The following is a 15,818-nucleotide window of genomic DNA, read 5'->3' on the forward strand; positions in this document are numbered from 1 at the left end:
GATGGGTCCCTACCAGCAGGGGGTTGAGGTCACAACAGACAATCCAGCTGGAAGGGTAGAGAGAGAACCACTCTACCAGGGAAACATTTATTTGCAAATACCTACGGAAACATCAATACGTACCTTGTGCTGTTTGCTGGGGAAACAAAGATAAATAAGACTCAGTTCATGAAATGAATCGGTAAGTAAACACTTGTGTCTTTCTCTAAACTGTAACTTTGTTCTCCCAAAAAGATTTTTTTAGAAGTTGGAAATATAGTGTCCTAAGTGCTGAGGTTAAGGTGAGGTCGCAGGATTCCCAGGGGAAGGAAACGGGCTCACTGAGGAGGTTGGGAGGTGAGCTTGAGCAGAGAGGTAAGAGCTTTCTTATGAGACAAGCAGGTGGCGGCCTGTGTTCCAGGTGGCCAGCACAGCACACATGAAGCAACAGAGGCGGAAAAAAACAGGTCCGTTTGGGGAACTCCCGGCTCAGGATGTCTGGAGCACGGTGCCGAGGAGGAGACAGAATGCTCAGAGGCGAGGTGGGGGAGACACATCACTGGGGCCTTGGAGGTGCTTCTCTGTCAGAAGAGTTCCCTGGGACAATTGTGTGTTTGGACGGATTCCTACCCACCCCAGTCCACCTGAGGTCTCCCTATGTTACAGTGTAGAACAATGATTAGAAAAAAATGAGATTGTGTTAAAAGTTTCACAGTGAGAAGTGTGACTTTAAGAATGAGTTAAGTGTTCATTCCACCTTCCCTGGAGATGTATCAAAAATTAAAACGAACTGGGAGGCCAGAAGCCTGGATCCCGGAAAGAGGGTTAGGGAGGGACCGATGTGGGGGCTCTGGGCCTCAGCCAGGTCAGCCATAGGACCAGAAAAAGTGATTGCTTACATTTTATACATCTGAATTTATATTCATTCTCTTGCCCCATAGCCATCCAAGAAAAGAGTCCTGTTTTGTTCAGGACACCCTGAGAAAGGCAGGGAAGTGTGCTTTGATACCTTTTAGGAAGATAGTCACCCAGAGGGGTCAGAGGAGAGCAACAGAAGGGGCCAGACGAGAGGAACTGAAGGAGATTGGCTTGGCTATCTGGAGGTCACCTGTCAGGCATGCCATGACCCCATGTCACTTCCCGGTTGGCTTCTTTGAAGGCATCAGGAACCATCAACAAGAACCGTGGTGCCCACAGGCAGATGCATCTTTCTGCTCTGTTCATCCCCCATCGTTCCTCCGTCTGCACTCAGACTCTTTATTTATTTGTTCATTCATTCATTCATTCATTCTTTCATTCATTCATTCATCTGGAGCTGTGGCTGGGAAATTGTTGGCTTAGATAATGGTTTCTTCACCGAATTTTCAAGGATCTGTGAAACCCTTAAAATGATAAGAAAATGAGTACATATCTCATGTTCATTTTCTGATAGCTCATAGCTTTCAGCAGATTCTCAAAGGAGCCAGTGACCCAAAAAAGGTTAAAAACCCCTGATAGAGATGGGAGCTGTTTTATTTTAAAACAAATGATTTCACCTTTTGGTAGATAAGCAGGGTGAGGGGGCATGGAGTGAAATTCCCAGTTCTGCGCTGAGCTTTCTCAGATGATGAAGGGGCACCGGGGACTCTGTCATTGCTCCCAGCATCGCCGTGCACCTAAGTGTGTGCGTTTGCTGCAGCTGAGCCAGGCCCAGAGGCCCTCAGAGCACAGAGAGAGGGGAGCAAGATCCATTACCTAAGACTGCTCTGTTTCTCTCCCTTCCCAACCACAGCCTCTCTGCGAGGTCCCTTTCCAGCCTGCATGTGGCAGAGCATGACGAGGCCCTCTTGGTTTGGAGAGATGTGGAAAGCTGGAAGAAATCTGAGAAAGGAGAGGCACATAGGCTGGAGTTGCAGAGGTCTGGATATTAAATGAGGCTTTGAAGAGAAGGGGCAGCTAAAGTTTAGTGATTAGCTCTAAAAGTCAGGTTGTGTCATCTTGGCTGGAAAATCTCCCATAGCTTCGTGTCTGTGAGTGAAATTCAGAAGCTGCATAAATGCCTTCACAGCCCCAGTGATTGTCTTGCCCCCATATCCTCTGGACTGTGTACTGTTCTACAAACTCTGGCCTCAGGGCCTTTGCACTTACTGTTTCCTCTGTTAGGAAGCACATGCACATGGCCCATCCCTCACTTCCTTTGGGTCTTTACTTAAATGTCCCTTTCTCAGTGAAGCCTTCTCTAGTCCCCTACTTAACATGGCAACACCTCCTACTGCCACCACCCCCATTCCGTGTTCCCTTTTTCTGCTTCACCTTTCTTGATAGCACTCAGGACCAGCCCACGTGCCACTGGCTGTATACTGTGCCCAGTGCCTGGAACAGGGCCTGGTCCATAGTAGATGCTAAATGATTATTTGTGGAGTGAATGAATCCATTCTTACCATGCTCCTGTGTTTACATATTGTAATCTCATGCTGCTCCTGTGATAACTCTGCAGGGTGGATTTTATTCTCCCTTTTCACAGATGAGAGCCAGAGACTCATAGCAGCTAGAACTGCTTCCTGGGTTCTGGGGTCTCAGAACTGCTGTCTGTTTATACTCCATCCCCACCCCCAGAAGGCTTGAGTCTGTCTTCACCAGGACTCCTTGAGCCATAAAAAAGGCTGGGCTTTTGCATGGGTCCAGTCAGTACTTGTACACAGCACACTCTCACTATCCAGCTATGTCCAGGCTTGATATGTCCTGGAAGTGGTCAGGCATGTAAACTCATCAACGGCAAAGTCAAGGAGCAAAGAAGAAACCTGTATGAGGCTTTTGATGGATTCCTACTCCTTGCTTTCTCCCCATTGTGTATCTTGAACATCGGCCCATTGTTCTGGAAGAGATTACTTAAGTGGTGACTTTGAAAACACAGTCCATGGCTGGGTGTGGTGGCTCATGCCTGTAATCCCAGCACTTTGGGAGGCCAAATTGGGAGGATCACTTGAGCCCAGGAATTCGAGACCAGCCTGGCCAACATGGTGAAACCCCATCTCTACTAAAAATACAAAAGAATTAGCCTGGCGTGGTGGTGTGTGCCTGTAGTCCCAGCTACTCGGGAGGCTGAGGCACGAGAATTTCCTGAACCCAGGAGGTAGAGGTGGTTAGTGGGCTGAGATTGTGCCACTGCACTCCAGCCTGGGTGACAGAGTGAGACTCCATCTCAAAAAACAAAACAAAACAAACAAAAAAAAAACCACAGTCTAGAACCCAAAAGTAAACCCAGAATTCATCAAGACATGAGGCAACCCCCAAATGATAAGCCAGTCCATTTGCCTGTGGTCAGATCCACTGGTGCCTGTTGTTTCTACTGTTACACACAGTTCTAACACATGCCAGCCCGTGAGGTAGGGGGAGTTTGCAAGACAGAGAGGAGTTGGGTTGGAGAGAGAACCATGCTACACATACCCCAAAGGTTCCTGGGGCTGGTTATTGAGAGTTACAAAGATGAGTATCACACAGAAGGTGCCTTAGGGAACTTACAATCCAGCAAAAGAAACAGGCAGAAAACAAATAAGTTCAAGTAGGTTGATTTATTCAAACCCTGACCCTGTTCCAAAAACGATTCAAGGTAGAAATTGGGTTTGTGATATAGTAAGTGCTACAGTTGAGGTAGGGACCTGGGTTCATGAGAGAAGGATGATGTCTTCCCGTGGGGAGTTGAGCTGGGCATGGGGGCGAAGCAGCATGGCCCCCTTGGTGAGCTCCCAGGAGCCCATGTGGCTGGAGAAGGGGTGAATGCCATCCATCCAAGTGATGTGCTGTGAGCCAGTCCTTCCCCTTGAGGAACTTACAGTGCAGTGGAGGAAACAGGGAAGGAAACAAAGACTTGTACTGTGTCTGCAGCCTCCCCGCCTTGCTCTCAAGGACCTGCTCTCAACATCTAGAAAGCCACAGACTGAAGGGACCTGCAGCAGTTCCTGTGGTGGCCAAGGCAGGTGCTCCTACAGGCTCTGGTCCTCCTGGATCTCTGCCCTCAGGCTGCACTCGTAACAGTCCCAAAAGCATTTCTGTGTGGGGGAGTAACACCTTGCATTCAAACAGCAAGGTACAGTTTGCAAAACACCATCACATCGTTCTCTTCTCTTGTGTGTTCCTCCAAGAAGAAGGCTGGGGGAGTGCCAAATTTTCAGTGTATGGATGGCACAATGGGGGCTCAGAGACAAGTCTCATTCCTGAGAAGTGTCAGAGCCAGGACTGGAATCCAGGGAGAAGGAGAAGAGGCCCTGTCCACACAAGCATGTGGTGGTAGGACAAAAACAGGCACTTGACCATATAACAGTAAGAGAAGCTTCTGTAGCTGGTAGGAGAATATTCAGGCTCTGGAATCAGACAGAACCAGGTTCACATCTGGCCATGAGCTGTGTACCCTCACCTCACCAGTGAAAGAGAATAATGGTATCCACCTGGCAGATTGTTGCGAAGATTAAATGAGAGGATGCATGTGAACACACCTAGCACAGTCACTGATGTCAAGAGCCAGTGTGTCTTAAGGTCATGGTCTGCGGCTGGCCATTATCTCATCTAATCCTGCAAGCAAACTACCAAGTAGGTACTGTTGCCTGTAATCTCATTTTACAGATTAAGGAAACTGAGTTCAGGAAGGTGGATCAAAGCACCTGTAGCCAGCAAGTGATGAAAACTGAAAACAGACCCCAGAGCCGAGCTATTAAACATGAGGCAGTAATTCCACCTCCTCTTATCTCACTGATGAACCTTCGGCCTGCACAGGTTCAGCCACATGCCAGGTCTATGGAGGTGACTCCTGACCCCAGCAGGAGGGCAGCACCATGGGATTGTACGGCAGGGAGTCGCTGGAGACCCTGGAGAGGCCATGTGAGCTTGACCTTGGAGGAAATGGTCAGCAGCTGCAGCCTTGGGAAGGAAGGGCTGGAAGGTCACTGGCACCAGGCAGAGCTGCATGGCCAAGGTGGTTGGTGGCTTTGGACTAACAAAGTGGTGACCTGGAATCCAGCAGGCTGGGCTTCCCTTTCCCACTTCCTTCCTCTGCTGCCTGTCTCGCTGAGTCACCTCCAGGAAGTCAGAGTGGTGAGACAGACAGTGAGGAGACCTAGGTCCTCCCGCACCCCTGTCCCCACCTCCCCTCATGACCCTGGGTTAACCACTTCCCCTTGCTGGGGCTCAGTTTCCACATTTGTCAAAAGAGCAGACTTGATCTCAAGGTCAGGCAAAGGTCTTTTTTAAAGGCAGTGCTTTTGGAAGACAAGACAAAGGACCACACAGCTGCTAACCAATTAGGAACTGATAGTCATCCGAGCTCTGTAGCAACCCCCTGCACCCCACATGACTTGCTGAGTTCCTCCATGGGTTATGAGGGTCACCAGCAGTGATAGGACCAGGAGGGCGGTGACGGGAAGAACCTCTAAGTGCTGGTATAGAGATGGCAGTGAGGGGCCGCGCCACAGAGGGCTGCCTCCAGGTCCTGAGCCTCTTCTGACTTAGCTCTGTCCTCTACCGGGCTGCTTTGACTCATGCTCTCGGATTTTTACTGAGTCCTGGGCCCTAGTGAGAGTCCGAGAAGATGCTCCAGGATTTTCAGTGCAGGTAAAATCTCACAGGAAAACACGCAGCCACTGTGGGCTTCCTCCCAGCCTCCAGCCGTGGCCATACCAGCCCTGAGCCAGGCGATAACCCTTTCCTTTACTCAGACTCAAGAGAAGCTGTTTTTGCTAAAGTTCCAAACCTGTTTCTAAAACTTCTCCCTAAGGACTCCATATTCTGAAGTCACCGTGAACTCATCTCTGCAATGATTAATTGTTAGCACTTCACAGCTCCAGCTCTGAGATGCAAGGATGTCTGTGGCTAAGAGGAGTTCCCATGAGTGGTGAAGTGTTTGTTCTAGGACCTAGGGGGTTGCCTGGGTAAGGGATAGAATAGGATTATGTCATATACCAGTGCCTTTTACCACTTTGGGGATGGTGGAAGGGAGCTCTGCATGAGGCACACGGACTGCAAATATAAGGCTCTTTTCCTACCGGCTGGGGTCCAGTTGGCTTAGTGTAGCTTTCAAGCCCTTCTTGATGTGGCCTTGCCCACTGCTTCAGCCTTAAAGTGCAGGTTCCCTTCTGTCTCTGGGGCTTCAGCCCCACCACTTAACTTGGGCAGATCCCCATTTTGCTGTGTTGTTTCATGTTTCTCTGTCTTTGCACATTTCTCTTTCACTGAACCACCCACTTCCTCTCATCTCCCATCTCCACTTAGTCCTCTTGTAAACTCTCATTTGAGACCCAGTTTAGATGTCATTCCTTCCACGGTGTCTCCCCTGACCGCCCCCATCTTCCCTGGTGGCACTTTTGTGCACATTTCTGTTATTAGATTTTCACCCCGCTTTGCAGCTCTTTGGGTCCATGTCTGTACAGCTCCGCGAGCACCAGGACTAAGTCCCAGGCCAAGCCCAGGGCTTGGAAGGTGTCTATTGGAAGGAATAGAAATGAGTTCCCCAGAGCGCAGCCCTGAGTGAGCTTCCACAGGCTCTTACTGAGGTCTCAGAGGCAGCAGGAGGGTGGAGAGGCCTAAGGAAGTTTGCATTGAGCCCCCTTAAGACTTCTCTACCACCAAGAGGTCCTGCATCCCTAGGCACCACCTGTCCCTGGCTGGGCGTCAGTTTCCACTCCGAAAACTGGATTCATTTCTTTGGTTTGTCTAGAGCTGATATTTCGTGGTGTTTCTGGAAAGTCTGTAAGGCAGCTAATGCAGAGATCCGCAAGACACCAACCACAGGGTATTCGGCGGGGTCCTCCCTCTGTTTCACTGACCTGTTCCATCAACCCTCCCAGAGCCTGCTTGGGGCTGGGCCAATTCAGGGGCTGGGAGCACAGGGAAGAATCAGGCTTCCTTGCCTACCCTTGAGAGCTCACGACCTAGGTAGGGAGACAGACACAGCAATGCCATAAGCACAGAGTGCCACGGAAGCCAGGAGGAGGCCAGCCCTGAGCCACCTGTGGAGGTGCTCAGAGAAGACTTCCTGGCGGGGATGGGCCTGAAAGACCTAGGGCAGCATAGTTCACAGTGAGCACCAAGCATGCAAGCCACTGAGTGTGGCCAAGGACAGGCACAGAAGATATGGCCTCAGCTGCGTGTCCCTGTGTGCGTATGAGAGAGAGAGAGAGAAAGAGACCACAGAGAGGAGTTGAGAGGTAAGAGGGCTTGGGCTGGCACAAGTGATATCCGTGGAGACCCTTGGGGAAGAGCTTTCCAATTAAAGTCCTGGCTGAGCTCCCTCGATTATGTAATAGCCAGGGAAATGTCATCAGGGATAGCGTTAGAGGAAGGAGGGATGTGCCTGAGCAGGGCTTCACCATTCCCAGAGGGGAGCTGGGAGCAGATTTGTAAATGAATCGGAATTCGCACATAGTCAGAAAGAACATCCAAGTTGGGGCAGCCAGTCCATATCAGGAGGAGGGGACATAGTCATAAGGTTGTGGCAGTGGAACTCATGTAGCTGAACACAAGGTTTCCCTCCCAGCCCCTCCTCCCTCAGGTGCCGCCAACCCACTGGATCACCTGCCCATCCCATTAGGATGGTCTCTGGGGAAGCAAGGAGAGAGGGGCTAGGCCAGCGCTGCACCATTCTGGCCCAGAGGACGTGTGCCCCCAGAGCTGTGCCTGTGGAAGAATGTGGTGCAAGGGTGCCTTGTCCTCCGTGGCTCACAAACTAACCCTGGGATCACACAGGCAGGAGGCCTGCAGCCACGTGAGCACCAGCTGAGCACTTTAGTATGTTCTGCCGGGGAGAGGGCACATCTCATTTTAGTTCAACTGTGAGTCACCCCTGGCCCTCAAGAACCATCTCCAATGCCCATTGATAAAACACACAGATCAGGCTCAGCACGGTGGTGCATGGATGCAATCCCAGCACTTTGTGAGGCTAAGACAGGAGGATTACTTGAGCTCAGGAGTTCAAGACTAGCCTGGGTAACAAAGCAAGACGCTGTCTCTACAGAAAATTTAAAAATTAGCTGGGCATGGCGATGCACACCTGTAGTCCCAGCTACTCGGGAAGCTGAAGCAGGACAACCCCTTGAACCAATTGAACCAAGGAGTTTGAGGTTTCAGTGAGCTGTGATTGTGCCACTGCACTCCAGCAGACAGTCTGTGTCTATATACACACACACACACACACACACACACACACACACACACACACACACACACCAGTTCTCAGCTTCTGGGGAATGATAAGAGCTTTGGAATAGGATGGACTTTGAGCCTTAGTTTTCTCATCTGCAAATTGGGAATAATATTAATACCCCCTCCAGGGATTATTATTGTGAGGCTTAAATAAATGTGAAATGGTCAGCCCAGATCGTGGCACTTAGCAAGTACTCAGTAATTGACAGCTGTGATTATTTTCATAAAAGCTTCCACGGAGAGGGGGTTGTCCTGTTTGATTTATATGCCATATACTGTTTTATTTTATTGTAGTAAGAACACCTGAAGTCTACTCTCTTAACCAAATTTCAAGTGTACAATACGTTGTTGTAGACGACAGGTATTAATACAATATTGTGCGGCAGATCTCCAGAGCTTCTTCATCTGGCTTAACTGAAACTCGATGCTCGTTGATTAGGGACTCCACATTCTGCTTTAAAAGATTTGGGATGCCAGCGTGAGAGTCACAGAGCAGAGCACAGGGCAGTTTCCATGCAGAGGTGTGGTTTGTGTTTCCAGCACCAGCATAAAAGCCAGTGTTCCTGCCCTGGGTGGGACTGAGACAGCTATCAGCTGGTTCAAGAAGAAGCAAGTGGGGCTATGGCCTTGGAACTATAGGCTGAGCCCTGCCTAGCTGGACACTGTGATAAGGCTAAGAGCCTGTAAGTGATCTTTCTGGGTGAAGCTTACTGCCCCCAATCATTCCCACTGTTTTAGCACTCTGAGTGACTCCCCGCCAGAGTAAGAGTTTGGACAGGAAGAAGATAATTGGCATTTGAGGACAAGGCCAGAATCTAAGGTATCCTCTTAGGTACCTTAGACATGCTTGGTACTGATGGAGCCCAGGGGTCTCAGCTGCTTGGCCTGAGAGGAGTGGCCCAATGTCAGGCCTGGTTGCCAACCTGACCTGTAGAGGAATGACTATGTCACATCCTTAGCTGTCTGGCCCACATGGTCATCACAGGGACGAATGTGTGCCTGGCGTGTGAGAGCCAGTGTCTCTTAGAAGGAGGTTAACCATCCTGGCCCATCTCCCCTTCAGGGTAGGATCCAAAACTTGGTTGCTAAAAGGATGAGGCACAGCGTATAGTCATGGAGCGGGTGCTGTGGAGTCAGACAGGTGTCCTGCAAAGACCCTTAGCAAAGTGGACCTGAAGTTCTCATTAGGGCAGCAGGATTGAGCTCGAGTCAGACCTCCAGATAGATGCCCTGCCTCCCAAGGGCACTAGGAGAAGGCTATGGCAAGCGAGCTGAGGCAAGCCCAGAGCATCCACAAGGCATGTGGCTTCTGCTGAGAAAATGAATTCTAGCCCTAGATGGAACTGGGTTTCCCACATCCTCCCAGGTCTGGGCAGGCTGAACTCGGTGATGGGCAGGGCTGAGCCTTCAGGCACTGAGCTGAGAGTCTGGAGCCAAGCAGAGCTTGGGGGAAGGAGGGACACTCCTGGTCTACACGGTGCCAGCAGAGCCACAGCGGGGCAGCAGCACCTTGTAGGCTGGTCAGCTCCCCTCCATACCAAAGCAGTCCTCCGTCCCTGCCGCCAGCCCCCTCCCCAAATGCATGCAACTGGTCTCTGGACCACCGAGAGAGGCTAGGGAGGGACTGGCAGCTTCCATTGCAGGTACAGGCAAATGAGTCCCATGCACCCAACTGGGGAGATAGGATCTGTCCTTTCTATGTTCAGAGACAGCCATGGTGCCATGGAGTGAGTGCTGGATTTGGATTCTGACAAATGGGCCCAAATCAAGGCTCTGCCTTGCTTGCTCTGTGACCCTGGGCATGGACCTTGGCCTCTGGGAGTTTCAGCTTCCTCACTCACAAAATAGGGTCCCAGAAGGCCTGCATCATGAAAACTTGAGCCACCAGTATTGGATGCATGTCAAAAAGAGTAGGGGAGTGGCTTTGGGGAGGTGAGAAGAAAAAGGAGGGAGAAAGAACAGTGTGTGCCAGCCTCTGCCTCCATGGCAAGGGTCTTGAACATTCCAAATGCCCAGTCGTGAATATGAGTCCTCCCACCCAGGATCCTTGAGATGTATCCCTTGTGGAGCACCTTCTTCCTGGGCCATGGGTCCTGTACTGTGACACCTAAGTCTATGCCTGGAAAGCACCCTCCCTACTTTGTGCCATTTCTCTGTCTTGATTGCCAGACCCTGACCCCATGAATCCTTCTTCTCCCTGGACATCTGGCCATGGTGATAGGGAGCAGAGTCTAAGATGAGCTGGCTTGAAAGTGTGCTTAAGGCTCCCACCTCTAACTACTTCCTCTTTGAGATGAGGTGTGGCCTCCTGGCTGGAGAGCTGTCATCATCTGAGCAGGGCTGGGCATGCTGAGCCTTGGCAGCCCTGGGGACCTGGCCTCAAGCGGGTAGGGCAGTCATCACAGTCACTGTAACCAAGAGGTGTGGTGTGCTCAGGCCCAAGGGGGCTGGGGTTTCTCTCCATGTTGCTTTGATGTGTGGGGGATGGGTGGGAGACAGTGGTCCTGCTCAGACTGGATAGTGCCTGCTGCTGTGTGGTTGTGGTTCTGGGGAAGAGGTGTGTGGGTGGAGAGGAGCGCAAGCCGGAGGCCACCCCTGGGAAGAGGAAATGGACAAGGCTGCTTCTCTAGGCCCACAGGAATTCCAAGCCCCTGGCCTAGAGCAGCTGGGCTAATTACAGCCTCCTCCTTGTTGGTGGGAATGGGACTTCTAAAAGAGCACCAGCCTTAGCCAGAGCTGGCTAAGGAGGGCAAGGTTAAGCTGGGGAGTGGGGAGGCCCTGTGGGTCTGGTGGCCAGCTGCCTGATGCATTGTCTCAATCAGGCTCCCAGTGGAGGGGCCGGCCAACTCAGCCTCTCTCTGGAGCTGCGCATCCAGGTCCCAGCGGCCCAGGAGTGCAGCAGACGCCGATGCTGCCAGGAACAGGCTGTGGGGATCGCCGAGAGTAAACAACAGAGGAGAATCGCCTTGCAAACCACACTCGATGGAAATCTCCCCAACAGCCACGTCGCAAAATGGAACCAAAATATTTATTCAGAGCAGCATTTTTTTAGAATTGCTCTCCAGAAGGTGACACAAATGGGCCAACCTCTCAGACAGCCCAGCACAGAGAGGCATGCCCTGTCCCCAACCCAATAAAGCCAATAACCCATTAGCTAGGACCTCCAGGTCAAGTTCAGCTTTATTCAGAGTCCTAGCCCATCTTTTCAACACTGTGCAGGGGAGACTGGAAGCAGCTTAGGCCCATCTGGAAACTATTAACAGACCCCTTTCCTTGGTGACCCATCACCACTCACCAGAACTGTTGTTCCTGCGGACTCACCTGACCACCCGATGTGCGGGGAAGCAGACGCATCAGCCAACCTTCCGTCATTGGAGATCTGATAGTTACAGGCCAATGCTGGATATTAACCAGATATTGGACTTTAGCTGAGAGCTTGTCACACATTCCTCTCTACTTTTCCCCATGGCCAACGCTAATTCTTAGAAACAAGACTAGCTATAGGACTTCTGGACTTCACAGGCTCAACTAACATGTATTAAAGTTCTCCTAGCCAAGAACATTCTAGGCTCTTTCATTTGTTTTGTCTCATCAATCTCCTGATGGCCTTTGAGGTAGGCATCACTACCCCATTTTATAGTGAAGCAAAGATAAGCCCAGAGAAGTTAAGGAACTGACTCAATGTCACACCGCTGGTGCACGGCAGAGCTAAGGTGAGAGCTCAGGTCTTTAACTCCCTTTTCTAGCTTCCATTGTCTTCGGTCACACTATTGTATTTCTCTATTCCGACATAGGCTTGTTATGAGGATTAGACCGGATGATACGTGTGCAGCGAGTTAGAGCAGTACATGCCTCTCAGTGCATGCTCATTTTCATTCCTCCTGCCTTTTCAGAGATTGTTTACAAGTGAGAGTTGGGGTGGGAAGAGAGAAACTGAGTTTTGTCTCATTGTCTCATTTTATAGGGATGAGTAGGTGGTGGAACTCAGGCATGGCTAGATCCAGGAGCTGATATAATGTCATCAGATCACCAGACTCTTATTTTCCCCATTCTTTTCATCTTTACTCCTTTTCGTGTTGATCTCAGTCTCATCTGCTGCTTTTGGGCGTCATCCTCCACATGGCATAACACAGTGACTCTGCAGGGTGGAGAAGGGCCATGGCCCCTGCTGGCTCCTAGCCTGCACCATCCCAGCTGGTGACTCCAGAATGAAAAGTGGACTTTCCTCCCAGCTGTTGCAGGGTGAAAAATCCCAGGGAGGTGCTGTGATTGGCCCACCTTGGGCCACATGACTACTCCTGGGTCAGTGCGCGATTGTGTTTGGCCAAACAGGTTGCCCCTCCCTGCCCTGGCCAGGATGGTGGCCTCCTGTGAAGGGAAACCCTGCCTGAATCGAGAGTGGAGTTGGGGGGCAGTTTCCTGTGGAATTCTTGCCAGAAGAAAGGGGAGAGAGGATACTGAACAGAGAAAGAAAAGGAATGGTCATGCATTACCCTGGGATGGATGAAAGTGCTGAGTCAGTAATAATGTGAGGCAAAATATGTAAGTCATTCTATATTGGCTTATCCATTAAATCTTACAGATAGGGAAACTGAGGCTCGGAAGCATTGTGTGACCCTGCCATGCTCCCACAGTGAATTTCTGAGACACTAGGCCGGAGTCTGAGTCCCCTGTTCTTCCACCTTCTCCTGCATGGAGAGGAAACTGTCCCCGCCATCCCCAGCCTCACCCAGGCCTCAGGGAGTGCTGAGAAACACCTAGTTGCCAGGCACGGTAGCTCACACCTGTAATCCCAGCACTTTCGGAGGCCAAGGCAGATGGATCACGAGGTCAGGAGTTCAAGACCAGCCTGGCCACCATGGTGAAACCCCATCTCTACTAAAAATACAAAAATTAGTGGGGCATGGTGGCACATTCCTGTAATCCCAGCTACTGGGGAGGTTGAGGCAGGAGAATCATCTGAACCTGGGAGGCGGAGGTTGCAGTGAGCTGAGATGGTGCCACTGCATTCCAGCCTGAGGGACAGAGCAAGACTCTGTCAAAAAGAAAGAAAGAAAAGAAAAGAAAAGAAAAGAAAAGAAAGAAAGAAAGAAAGAAAGAAAGAAAGAGAAAGAAAAAGAGAGAGAAAGAAAGAAAGAAAGAAAGAAAGAAAGAAAGGGAAAGAGAAAGAGAGAAAGAAAAAGAAAGAGAAAGAAAGAAAGAAAGAGAAAGAAAGAGAGAAAAAAAGAAAGAAAGGAAGGAAGGAAGGAAGGAAGGAAGGAAGGAAGGAGGAAGGAAGGAAGGAAGAAAGAAAGAAAAGAAAGAAAGAAGGAAGGAAGGAAAGAAAGAAAGAAAGAAAGAAAGAAAGAAAGAAAGAAAGAAAGAAAGAAAGAAAGAGAAAGAAAAGAAACAACTGGTTGGCAGAGCTGGTCGAGGGGAAGCGGGGTGATGTGGCATTAGATGTTGCCTGGCCATTGGCAGTTCCCCAGCTGTCCCCGGTCCCCAAGATCCTGTGTCACCTCAGCTCCATAACATTATGTGTCTGAGCTGGGCTGTGTGGACACACCCTGGAACCGCAATCATCAGCAGAGGCTGTGGCCTGGTTCTCCTCCCCATGGGCTCGCCCACCACCCCTGCACACTTTCCTCTAGGCCCATATTGAGGGCTGAGTTTGAATCACATTCTATGCCAGGTGCAGGGAATTCACGATGAGTAGTAAACTCTCCCAGTCTTCCTAGGGCTTAGCAGGCTCTGAGTGGAGACAGCACCTCAGTACTAACATCACAGGGTGATCAGTTCTCTGATACCAGGGCTGAGCATTGAGAAACAATCCATGTGGGCCACAGCTACTGTGACAGTTTCTGGAGATTCCATGGTGAGCAAAACATACATGTCACTCTCATCTGACAAGACTGCACACATAAATAAAAGTTACAAATGCTGCTACTTGAGAGGCTCTGGAGAGGAGATACCTGCTGCTGGGGAATGTGCACAGGGCCTGGTTTAGTTGGGGGCAGGGGAGGGCTTCCCTGAGGAGGTGACATGCAAGGGGAAATGGAAAGGTTGAAGAGGAGTCAGCTGGATGTGGAAGGGATGTACGAGCCGAGTGTCCCAGGCACAGACATAGCATGTGCAAAGACTCTGAGGCAGGGGGCACTGAAAGAAGACCCTACGCCCCAGGTGGATCGAGGGGGAGATGCGGCAGGAGGGGCAGGTGTGGTCACTGAAGCAGGCCTGGGACACCATGTGGAAGAATTTGGCCTTTGTCTCAATGGCAGAAGGAAGCCATTGAGAGGATTTAAGCAGGACAGGCCTGGGGCACATAGGGGTACAGATTAAAGCCTGGAGTCAAGGACACTTGGGGTATCTGCGGGGGGACAGGGACACCCATGGGAGGATGGTTCTATAAATGAGAAACCAGCAGAGGGGCTTTCTAGCCTACTTGTGCCAGCATTTTAAGAATTCCATGGCTGTGAAAATGGTGTGCAGAGGATGGGACCTGTGTGGAGGAAAAGGGGAGTCCCTGTTCTGTTCCAATAAGTGTGGACTAAAGATGAGCTGTTCTCTTTACCCGCCCCTCTCTGGGCTTTTTGCATTGCTGTGTACATTGGGGACTCCAAGATGACTGGGATAGGCAGTGTTTTCCCAACGTAATTGACCATGGGAAAGGCTGCAGACAAAGGGACTCCTCAGAGGTGCTTGAGTGGAAAGGCGGCTGGATGTGATCTCAGCATGAGGATTTCATCCTGGTGGCCGGCAGCTGGGTGGGGCTGGGATAACCCTGGACAAAGGATATCTGTTAATAGGCCATTATAGGAAACCCATCAACGGGCAGCTCTACTGCAAACTCTATGGAGGGGTCCTGGGTACAGGACAGGGAGGAAGTTCCAGAGCTGGGAGTCTCTTGCCTTCTCTGTCCTCATTCCTCTGCCCTTTCTCCTTTTCCCCTGGTTCCTGCCCTGAGAATCCCGTGTCCTTGAAATATTCCAGGCTCCAGTCAGCACCCTGAGAGCTCTGGACAGGCTGTAAGCATGAATGCCACTGAACAGGATGAAGCATCGTCAGAATAAATAAATTCGTGTGAAGGCCATCCCTTGTGTCCACAAAACCGTGGCAAGGGTGGGGAATGGAGGAAAGAGAAGGGGAGGCTCCTTGATGCCTCCTTCCTCTTGACCCACTGATTTGTTGAATGATCATTTAACAAACATCAGGCACTGGACTGGACATTGAAGACCTGGCGGGGCATGAGACAGACTCAGGGCCAGCTTTCCTGGCACTGGGATTATGTCTGGGTAACATTCAGTTCTCCTGACAAACCTGCTTCTGGCTTTGTCACAGGCCCCTCTGGGGAGGTTGGCCCCAGCCAGCTGGGTTTAGGGAAATGCCCCGCCTTGGTGTCAGAGAGGCAGGGGTTAGAAATGCAGCTGTGCATCAAAGCTCTCTGTGCCTGTTTCCTTTTCTGCAGAAGAAAGACAACCCCACCTTCTGCGCAGGCTGGGGTGGGGGTTCAGGAGGGTCTCACACTCCTGGCACCCAACGTGATGCTTTTCACGAACTGGCTTTTTGTTCTCATCCTCTCTCTTCACCACCAGGACTTGGCCAGGAAATTTCTGATGGTTTGGTTTTTCCCAAACTGAACATTTTATCCCTTCTTCCCTAGCTCAACAGCATGTGCAATTTAGACTCACAAC

General features: G+C 50.7%; 1 protein-coding gene across 3 annotated transcripts in view; it reads left to right on the forward strand.

Annotated features, from left to right (window-relative positions):
* Window positions 1-15,818, forward strand: part of HIVEP3 (HIVEP zinc finger 3) — a 527,761-nt gene that overhangs the window by 343,237 nt on the left and 168,706 nt on the right. The gene's annotated exons all lie outside the window — the stretch shown is intronic.

This window comes from Symphalangus syndactylus, chromosome 12 (assembly GCF_028878055.3).
Source record: "Symphalangus syndactylus isolate Jambi chromosome 12, NHGRI_mSymSyn1-v2.1_pri, whole genome shotgun sequence".
Classification (NCBI taxonomy): Eukaryota; Metazoa; Chordata; class Mammalia; order Primates; family Hylobatidae; genus Symphalangus; species Symphalangus syndactylus.